The sequence below is a fragment of the Tasmannia lanceolata genome, unplaced genomic scaffold, assembly GCF_043159265.1.
Source record: "Tasmannia lanceolata isolate RefF3 unplaced genomic scaffold, GAP_Taslan_0.1 ptg000020l, whole genome shotgun sequence".
NCBI classification, from domain to species: domain Eukaryota; kingdom Viridiplantae; phylum Streptophyta; class Magnoliopsida; order Canellales; family Winteraceae; genus Tasmannia; species Tasmannia lanceolata.
This window is the reverse complement of record NW_027518697.1, coordinates 9488119-9498848: the sequence shown is the minus strand read 5'-3', so window position 1 is coordinate 9498848 and position 10730 is coordinate 9488119.

Below are 10730 nucleotides of genomic sequence, written 5' to 3'. Positions count from 1 at the left end.
TTTGTCCTGCTATTACACACGGAGAAGCAAATGAAAATTAGTGTGACATGTCCTTGAGAATTTGAATGGGGCACGGTCACAGACAATAATTTCCACCAAAAGCATCCAACAGAGAAACTAGAAATGCGGCAGTCGTTTGAACGAGAGATAGATGTAATGTGATGCAAATGATATTAAATGTTCCTACAGTAGATGCAACGATCCAATAGCAAACCAGGTTCTTGTTGAGAAAATCTGTCTGGCAAATCCGATCCGATAATGCACAAATAAACGTAAAAGATAAAAGTAAACACAAGCCACAAGATGAATGCCGAGATTTTATGTGGTTCGGCCAAGCCGACATCCACGGGCGAGAAACACGATCTTCCACTATGAAAAAAACAATATACAAGGATTACAATGGATTAACCCAAAACCCGCAATCCTTTCCTTGATTCTCTCACCCAAGACCATAGACAAGAGAAACCCGAGAAAAACCCACAAGAGAATATCTGAGAGAAAACCCAAGATGAAACCCTCTTCTTTTTTCTTTTCTTTTTTGAATAATATGAAACCCTCTCTCTCTCTATACCCTTTAGGTAGCCGAACACACCCCAAGCCTCTTGCAGCACCGCACACTGTTCGTGGGTTTCAAGAGCTGTATTTAATACTTTAGTTTTCCAAAACCTAAAAATATTACCCTTCTTATTTTGCCTTTTGCCTTCCCACCCAAGTAACCCATACAACTCAACTCAACTCTATTAAGCCTTTGCCTTTGTCCCAAGTAACCCATGTGGGTGGAAAATAAGGCAACTTTTCCAACAAAAAGGCCAGAAGGACAATTCAGAGATTTTCCAGCATTCCGATAACAGGCAATAAGAAGTGACTCATTCTCCAGTCGAAATGGCGTTGATTTCATTAAAGAACCCAGATAAAAGAATTTTTTTGATGAACTGTTTTACTCGAGTCCAAATGGTACCCGAGGTTCTTTGATAATTTTCTTCGTGACCAGTTAGAGAATGCTTTTCTCATGCAGGGGTGCTACAGTGCTCTTTTTCATCTAATCAGTTATCAGTGCTGGATGTCAGGAAGGCTTCTTTCTAGATCATTCCCCATTATTTGGCACCTTCCAAGTCTTTGCCTTTCCACATTAGATATTCCAAGGACACAATCAGCAAAAAAGTTGCTAAATCTTTTTAAAGGACATATCCTTGATTTTTTAGATATCTTAACCAAATATAACAACTACCCCGGCCACAAGCTCTTCCCATGGTTACCTATCACCACAATGACTTGTGCCACCCACCTATTATGCTCTAGCGACGAGACTAAACTGTAATCTGCACTATCTCATAACTTGAAACCATTCATGAATTGTTATAGTGCATTTGTAACTCATGAGACATCAACAGTAGGTTCATCTCATGACCATCCATTTCATCATTCTCTTATCCATCCCAAGCTGAGATTTGCAATCATAAATAGTTTTATTATTTTACCCTTTTGATTTTAATTTTGCAACATTGAAACTTAGGACTCAGTATGACAATGGCTGTGTTTTTTGCATGTAATTTCGTATCCGAAGAAGCAGAATGAAGCAATATTACTATTGGATGAACGGTCGATACGTCTTCACCTTGTTTCCACATTTCCTTCTTGGTCCTAATTATTGACTAATTAGTCCAGCTCTTGTAAATTGTAAAATGCTCTCATAAATAATGCAAGTTTTGAGAAAGTCCCTAATGTTGCTTTCCTCAATCTTCATCTTCAGCTTTTAACATGGTATCAGAGCCTTGATATTCATGATTTCTCTTTATCTCCCTCCATCTTCAATCATGAATAAGAACCAAGAACAAGCGATCATCATCTGTTACCAAATGGTAAGAAGAGGACACTAACGACTAGGAGTGACCTCAAAAACCGCATAGCTAATGTTAGCAGCCACATGGCCAGTCGGCACAACTCAACCATTTGATTGATCTTTAGGTCGTACGGATTTTCTGGTTCTTGCATAATTTTTCTCAATGGTTTGGTTCCTGATATGTAGGTTTCAAGGAATTTCTAAAGTTAAAATTGGAAATTCAAGATTTAGTGAGAAGTCCATAGATCTCCTACTACTTTTCCTGGTGTGATAATTGGTTGAAGCAAGGAAGCAGGAATCTCTACTCATAATGGGGAATCTCGATTCCCTGAAATCGATTCAGAAACGGGAATCTTCTCGATTCCCCGATTTTTGGGAATCCCGTTTCGGAAACGTGGGAAACGTGATTCCCACTATATGGAAAATTCGATTCCCACTCTATGGGAAACGCATATCCCACTATGGGAAGCGCGTTTCCTATCTACCCTCCTTGTCTCTTGCTAGTTCTCTTCTCGTTGTCTTCTTAGTATTTACATATAAAGTCATTTAAGTACTCATGAATTACATGTAAATAAGGGAATAACCCCCATTTGAATATAGTTTCAAGACCCAAATCTAAAAGGATAAAAAGTTAACTTTCTAGTTTTAGTACAAAATTCGAAAAAACGGATCGGGTCAAAATCTTAACTTCCAAACGATGGGGTATTTTTCAAATTTTAAAAATTCATAAATTCTATCATGTCCAAACATTATTATATCTTAAAAGTCCGGTAAAAAAAATCTCATAATTTGGTTTCTAAAATTTTTTCTTCTTGTCAACGCACTGGTTAACAGACTAGTCAACACAGGCATTTCAGCTGCTAATGATTTTCCTTTAAGTAAATGTTGGATCTTTTAATAAAAATTATTTTTTAAATATTTGGTTCATATAATTATTTCTTATATTTTGTTAGTAATTTTTTTTTTTTTTTTTTAAATATGTAACTATTAAAAAAATTATCCGACTCTTCACGCTTTCTGCTTCCTATCTTCTGAGAGCCTTCGCTTCCCGCTTCCCGCTCTGGCAACCTTGGGTTGAAGATGGGAGGTGTGGTAGTTGAACTTTCAAAGATATTTCAACATTGTTTTTTCTTGACTTTGGTTTTCAAATTTGGCATATTGGGATGCTTCCTTAAAAATGAATGCAACAAAGCAAGTGTTTGTTATTGTGCTCGGTGTGTAGCACAATTATGTGGAGTTTCTTCTCGATTTATTGCTATTTACCACCCATACAACGATAGTCATCCTGGTTGGTGGGTGTTTCACCCTGTTTTTGGTTGTTTAGATGTGATTAGCGATACCTCCAAATGCAGTCCGAAGGTGTGTTGGTCAAGTTCTGTATGCTCTGAATGAAGTTCGGGTAACAGATATTAGTTAAAATATTGTGTGATATTATTTTGATTGGTTGATATATGATTAAAGATAGATCCATGACCTTGGTTGTAATGACTTATAAGAATAGGAATTTCCAAAGGTTGAATGCATTGGAACCATGTGTTACTTTTTTAAGCACATTGTAAATTGTTCCTCAGTTGAATGCATTTAATATTTCAAGTCTACAAGCGTCCCAAGTCTTTAATGCATGCCTATATAAGCTAGGAGGGCTGGGTTATGTAAGGCACCTTTGGTATAGATGATATTTTATACTTTAAAGCCTTGAAGCTTCTACTTTGAAGGAATATAGAGTTGACGAGCAGCCTATCTTCCCTATGTTCGAACAAGTACATTATCCACAACATAATGATTAAAGGACAGTCTACATGGTACCATTGTCTGTCATTTCTGTTAGCATTATATTAGAGTTGACGAACAGCCTATCTTCCCTATGTTCTTTCATGAATCAAGAAGGGTAGATCATATTTGTCAGGTTCATGTTTCAGTTCAATTCGAGTTTGGTTCGCAGCTCAAAATCTACAATTTGTTAGCTAACATTGTTTGCTAGGTTCAGATAGCAATTAATTGGTTCATTGATTCACTAAATTTGCAAACAAGAATTATGTGATAGAACCACAAAAACAAAACAAATAAGTACTATGATTTAGTATTAAACTTTCAATACTTTTACAATGAAAACCTAGCACTAAAGCAATATTTAGGCAGGTTGTTCAACTGTATGGAGCTGGTCTTATGTACAATACGTTTCTTGAACACTCAAATATTCTGGTTAAAATTCAAACAATTAAAGAGGGAGGAGTGTGGGTGAACTTATGTGAAATTAAGGAAGCAGAATATAGCACGGGAAGTAGGCTCCGTAATACAACAGAGATGCAAATCAGCTCCTTAATACAAGTGAATAGTAAATTGAGAAGGTACTGTTCCTACCTCGTTTTCTAATTATTCGTCCACTCAAATTGTAGAACAGAGCCTAGTTAAACAAGCTTGGCACACATAGGAAAATAACCCCCAATTTTCTAAACAAAAGAACAGATCCCACCTCATTTCAAGACATGTAATTTATCTCCCAACAAGAAAGCCCACAAACAGCTCTAAACCCAGCAGTTTTCTGTAATATTGTTACGGACCTGAGTGTGGGCCTGGTGGCCGGCCTAGGTATGGGACTGGGTGAGACCCAGCCTGGTATTGGACAAGTTTAAAGGGCCTAATGCATTCCATCAGCTCTGGTATCAGAGCAGCCACCACATCGCATCCCGTGTTCGAGTCACGAAAGGGCCAACTTGTGGGGAGAACTACCTAGAAAGGGCTACCTAGTAAAAAAGCCAAAGTGAAAGCCACCAGAGTGAAGTTTCCACGGACTGGATAGGGCTACCTAAAAAATACCAGGGTGAAAGCAGCCACAGAGTGGTCCGCAGTCGACGGCGGTCATGAGTGGGTGCCTGCCTAGGTATGAGACTAGGTGGGACCCAGCCTGGTATGAGACAGGTTTAAAGAGCCTACCCTAACATGTTCCACCAGCTCTGGACCTTTTGGAGTATTGGTTAGGCACCTAACAAATATCTCCTCCAACAGTAACTTTCAAATGCCAACAGAAAAACCCATCTCCCCATCTCCTTTTCTGTAAGGAAATTAAACTAAACTATGCTAAAAACGATGAAATGACACCTTCCCAAGAGAATAGAGGACGCTATAAGCAAAGAAAAGCTGAAAAGGACAAGACCCAATTCATTTTTCAAATGAAAGAAACCTTGAAACAGCTAAAGATCAAGAAATTACCACAGTTTCAATACGGATTGACGAAAGTTAATGCCAAACCATTCATGCTTGTTAAAAAACCTAATCGACAGCAGAAACAGGGGAAAACAAGATTGGCGGAAGAAATGACTGAAGGGCAGTAAAGAAATAGAGTGGGAAGCCAAAAATCCTTATTTTGGATCCTACTAACGAACGAGAGAGAGAGAGAGAGAGAGAGAGAGAGACGTATAAAATGGTACAACTAGTGGACAAAGCTAGAAAAAAAAAATCTCATGAACCAAAATAACCCCGCACGATACCCAAAGCTGGAAAAAAAAATCATGAACCAACATAGTCCTGCACAAAATCCGAGGAACCAAAATAACCACGAAGAACTTTTTTCTTCCCAACAGTTCAAGCAACCAAACAAAAGTAAGATTTTTATTTTACCGAGATTATTTTTTTCCCACGAGTCCGGTCAGCCAAACATAGGATTTTTATTTTACCAGGATACTTCAGGGAGTTACTTTTCCCCACCAATCTCCAAGGAAGTTTTTTTTTCCACAAAAGTCCCAAGAACCAAAAAAATACCAGCAACCAAACGGACAAATTCCCCAAGAAATTCAATTACGTACAAAAACAGTGAAAATCATTTACAATTGGTACCTTTAATATTTGAGTTCTCTAGGAATTAAATTTTTATGGAATTCGATTACTTTGGGATTCTTTGGTTTGTCACACACCACTGAAAGACATCAAAGATTGTTTGTGTCTTGTAAAAGAAACCTACCACGACTCATGCAATCGTGGCATACGTGCTTAGTGATCAAGATTGACGATCTGATGGTCACAAGACAAACCGGTGGGTCCAAGTCCAATGCCAAACGAAAAAGTGTAAAACTCAATGGCTTAATCTTAAAGGACGTCTTTTTCACCGTGCTTGATCAACGGTCTAGAATCATCCAAACATGGCCAAAAAGATCATCTTTCTTTTTTACTAAATTAGCTGTTAACCCTTTATTATTATCAAATAGCAGAATTCAAGACTCCAAAAAAAATCCCTACTGTTCACGTTTTCCAGTGAATCTTCTTTTTTTAAAGTAATAAATCTTGTCAAAAGCTGATAAAAACTAACAAATTTAAAGGTTATTGATGTTGGCACTAAAATATTTTGATAAATACACTAACTAAGCTTGTCTGTTATTATTTAAACAGTTGTAAAGAGTTATAACAGTTCTCAAAAAGGTCTCATAAGTAAGGGTGGACATGGTTCGGTTCTTTGTAGTTCCGGGGTATACCCAGAACCGAACCAATACCAATCGGTTCCCAAAATTGGGAACCATAACCGAACCATTGAACCATAGAACCGATCTAGAACTAGAACCGAACTTGATCGGTTCGGTTCGGTTCGGTTCTGGGTTTACCCAACTTGTTTTTTTTTTCAATTTTTTTGTTGAATAACTTATCTAAGGAACTGAATCAGAACCAGGACCAAACTAGAACCAGAACCATACTAGTTATGCTCTGATGCTCTATACAAGAATATGTAGACATTTAAGTATGAACGGCTAGGCTTGATCCCTTGACTCTTGTTTCATTATCTACACTCTTCTAGACGGTTCGGTTCTCAAGTCAAAAGAAAAATTGTAAAAAATTAAAACTCCGTCTCTTAAAAGGTTCGGTTCTAGGTTCCAAGACCCAAACCCAGAACCGAACTGGAAACAAAATGGTTCGGAACTGAGCCACCAAATCCCAGAACGGTTTGGTTCGGTTCTTCATATTGAACCGGAACCATGTCCACCCCTACTCATAAGGGAATTGAAGGGGGAAAGACAAGCAGAGTTTCTTATATTAATAAAATACGGCAGCAATGTCAGTAGCCTTTTAAAATTCTTGATGATAAAGGAATTTATTCCTTTTTATCGGATGGAATAGCCACCAGGTCCAAACTGAGGGAGAAGAATAATCTATGGAGGAATATAATACAAATCTCTGTATATTATTTTTCTGGTTTGGCCTTAGACTTGAATAAATCTATGTAGGAATATAATACAAATCTTTGCATTATTTTCCTGGTTTGGCCTTAGATTCTTTTTGTTTAAGCAAGAAAATCTAAGGCCTGTCTTCTTATTTTTTAAGCAATATGCAATCTACGTACTATCTTAGGCCAGGGAGAGGAAAAGGGAAAATCCACCTAAGTCTATCCCCACCCAATGTCCTCAATAATTTCTTACTCGTCCAGAGTCTCAAAATAATGTACACACCAGGTGGGTTTCTCACACGTCTTCTCTTCCCTTTCTATTTTGCATGTCATGTGCGCATGAAGTCCAGACTGTCCATTATTTTTCAAAGAGTACTGTTCATTATTTTTCAAAAAGTACAGTGGGACCCACTTCATAGGATGTTACAGCCTATATAATGGAGGGTTAGGACCATCCTATGGAGATGATCTATGCTATTCAACCGATTAACGTTGTGGGCCAACTAATGAACGGTTTGGATCATCCTATGAAAAGGGGCCACTATACTTTTTGTAAAATATTAGACTTCAGGCACACACAACACATAAAAACTCATAATAAAAATACGTTGTCACCCATCTTAGCACTACTCTGGTTCAAGCACGCTTAACTTCATATTCCTAATAGGACGTTCTAGAGCCATAAGCATTCGATGTGGCTATTCCCACGCGATAACTATAAAAGTACGTCTCAATAGTACATTAGGAATTTAAAATCTCTTGAATGATTATTTTCTCTCCCCCAAAAGTGAGCCCTGAAATGGCTTTTCGTGAATTTGCCTAGCTTAATCCCTTTTAATCGCCTCCCCTATACAGTTTAAAATACCCCTACTTTTAGTAACTACTTTCCAATTTCACCTCAATCAGCCGTGACCAAGTATGTCACCTGAAATCAGTGTGATTGGCTGAGATTAAAAAACATGTTTTTCAGATAGACTAATCTCAGCCATTCACGGGGAAGGGAATGGCTGATTTGTGGCAACGTACTTAGTTGCAAGATGTGACACAGCCTCCTACTTGCCTTCATTTGGTACTTTTTTTTAACAAAATTTGCTAGCGTCTATCGCAAACGCAAGTCAGAGTGAATGAAGACAAAATCCGCTGAAAAGTGAGCCTGTGTGGCTGCTCTGACATGCAATGGCCATCCACAAAATGCCTTTTGCGATGGACGCCAGCAAGTCCCTTTTTTAACATGACTGTGCTAACTTTTTTTTTAAAATAGATGACACTGTTCGTATGGAATTAGCATGCCAAAGCTCAAAATGGCCATAACACCTTCATTGTGCTCTCTCTCTCTCTCTCTTTCCTTTTTTTCAAAAATAATAATAATAATCTAGACAGTTTCTTTGTCCAAAGATTTCATCACTTTCTTAGTTAAGGGATGTTGAAATTATGTAAGATACGAGGGTTTATTTATAATTTCTAAATTTAGGCAAAGTTGTTACATTATCAAGCAATATTAGGGCTGCACATGGTTCGGTCCGGTTCGGTTTTGGGGGATTTCTTAAACCGAGCCGATGCCATCGGTTTGGAAAATTTCCAAACCGTAACCGAACCGAACCAAACCGATCTTGACCGGATCGGTTCGGTTCGGTTCACGGTTTATCCGATTTCCTTGAGTTGGATTGCTGCTACTTTTATTCTTTTGGTCTTTGGTGTTATATTTCCGCCCATTTATTTACTTGGAACTACCCATTTTGGTCGGTCTCTTCGCTTTCTAGTTAAATACATTAGATTTGGGTGTGCTAAGTAAAGAAAAATGATATATATATGATTTATAACAAAAAATAAAAAAATGGCAAAAATACCATTGGTCCATCGGTTCGGTTCGGTTTTTCCGGTTAAAATTTTTCCTCGACCGTGACCGAACCGATCCAAACGGTTTATGGAAAACTGAAACCGTGACCGAACCAATGCCACTAAAAACCGAACCGAACCAAACCGAAAGGCCCGGTTCGGTTCGGTTTATCGGTTTAGGCGGTTAAATGTGCAGCCCTAAGCAATATATGGGGACTTTCCCCTTATGAGAAGAACCCTTTCTATTATGGCATGGGTCCACTGTCACATGTATAATGATCAGGTCCATAAATCTCTCTTACTAAAGGCTACTTAAGCTGGCACCACGCTATTTTAATAATTGCACAACTTAGCTTGTCTATTCGGCTTTCAATGGTTATTGGAATTCCCAAAAAGCTCTCAAAGCCAATTAAAAAGGGAAAAGACAAGCTGAGTTTGTTCCATTATTAAAACATGGTAGTGCAAATATCATTAGACCTACTAAATTTTCATTTAATTTTCATCGCAATATCCTAGCCCTCCAATTTTAGAGTAAATTAAAAAGTGCCCTTTTGGGCCTATTGATAGAAATCTTAAGATAAGGCGTTCTTGTCACTGGTTATCTTGCTTCAAAAAACAAATTTCTCGAAACAAATTCTTGGGATTGCTTATCCAACTTATATAGTATAGCTGAGGACTACATAAACAAAGGATAGTAAAGCCTATTCAAGTATAAAATAAACTCTTCCTTGCTATCCTCACGAAGAAACGGCCATGATCACCACAGAGAGAAGCGTCAGCTCATCATGAGAAATACACAATAAGGGGTGGCCCGGGGAAGAAAAGGGTGCGAATATATCACTTTCCCAAGAAAAGTTGGAAAACTGTGTGGGAACTGGGAATCGAGGACTTGGAGTTTGGGAGATCTATTGTGGGATTAGCTGTTTCCAACACCATTCCTCGAATTGCTTTCCACTACAATCAGAGCAACACATTCTCCAATGAAAAAATGATCTCTTTTTCTCTATTTTTTTTCTCTTTTCAGGAATTAAAAATGATAAATTAATCTTGTTTTCTTAGCACTTAGGGGGGTTAATGGCAAGGGATTTTCGCTACTTTTGGTGGACTTCACGTGTCCCGTGTTAGTCGTGGGCGTCAATTTTTGGGCACAATGAAATTACCCATTAGTCGCAAGTTCTCCAAACGGGCGAACTTTTAACTAGACGCGGCCTTAAAGTCCCACATATATATTAAAACTAGCCATAGATTGTCACGCTAAAATATGTGGTATTTGAAAGATCCCAGCCGTCGAACATTTCTTCCATATTCTCAAGCCCTAGTACCCTCAACCGACCAAACATCCCATGCCTCCTACAGCCCTCCTCCTTCCTTTCGTACAGACCGTTCCTTCCTTTCGCACAGACCGTTTCCGTCTCTCTCTCTCTCTCTCTCTCTCTCTCTCTCTCTCTCTCTCTCTCTCTCTCTCTCTCTCGCGCGCGCGCGCAGTGGTGGCGGGTGGCAAAACACACCATCGCTCTCTTTTCTGAGTTGTTAGATCTGGGATTGGACCTCCCACATCAAGGCTAAAGAGCAGGGCTACTCTCTCTCCATCCCTCTCAGCAAACTAACGAGTTCGGGCACTCCTTTTCTTTCCAGTTTCAAAGCTTGAAAGAATGAAACCCTAATTCCCTCCTCCTTTCCTACTCTGTCCCTTCATTTTTTGGATTTCAGCTAGCATAGGGTTTTCCTTCTTCTTGGTTTCTATAATTTTTTTTTCATTTTTAGGGTTTTGGTCGGAGTTTTCTGGTTTTGAAACCCTAATTCGATTTTAGACCTTCTTCCTCTCCTATTCTCTCCAATTGTGCTGAAATATATCATTATACATTTAGATCTGTATCAGCATAAAAATCAATATTTTTTGGCAAA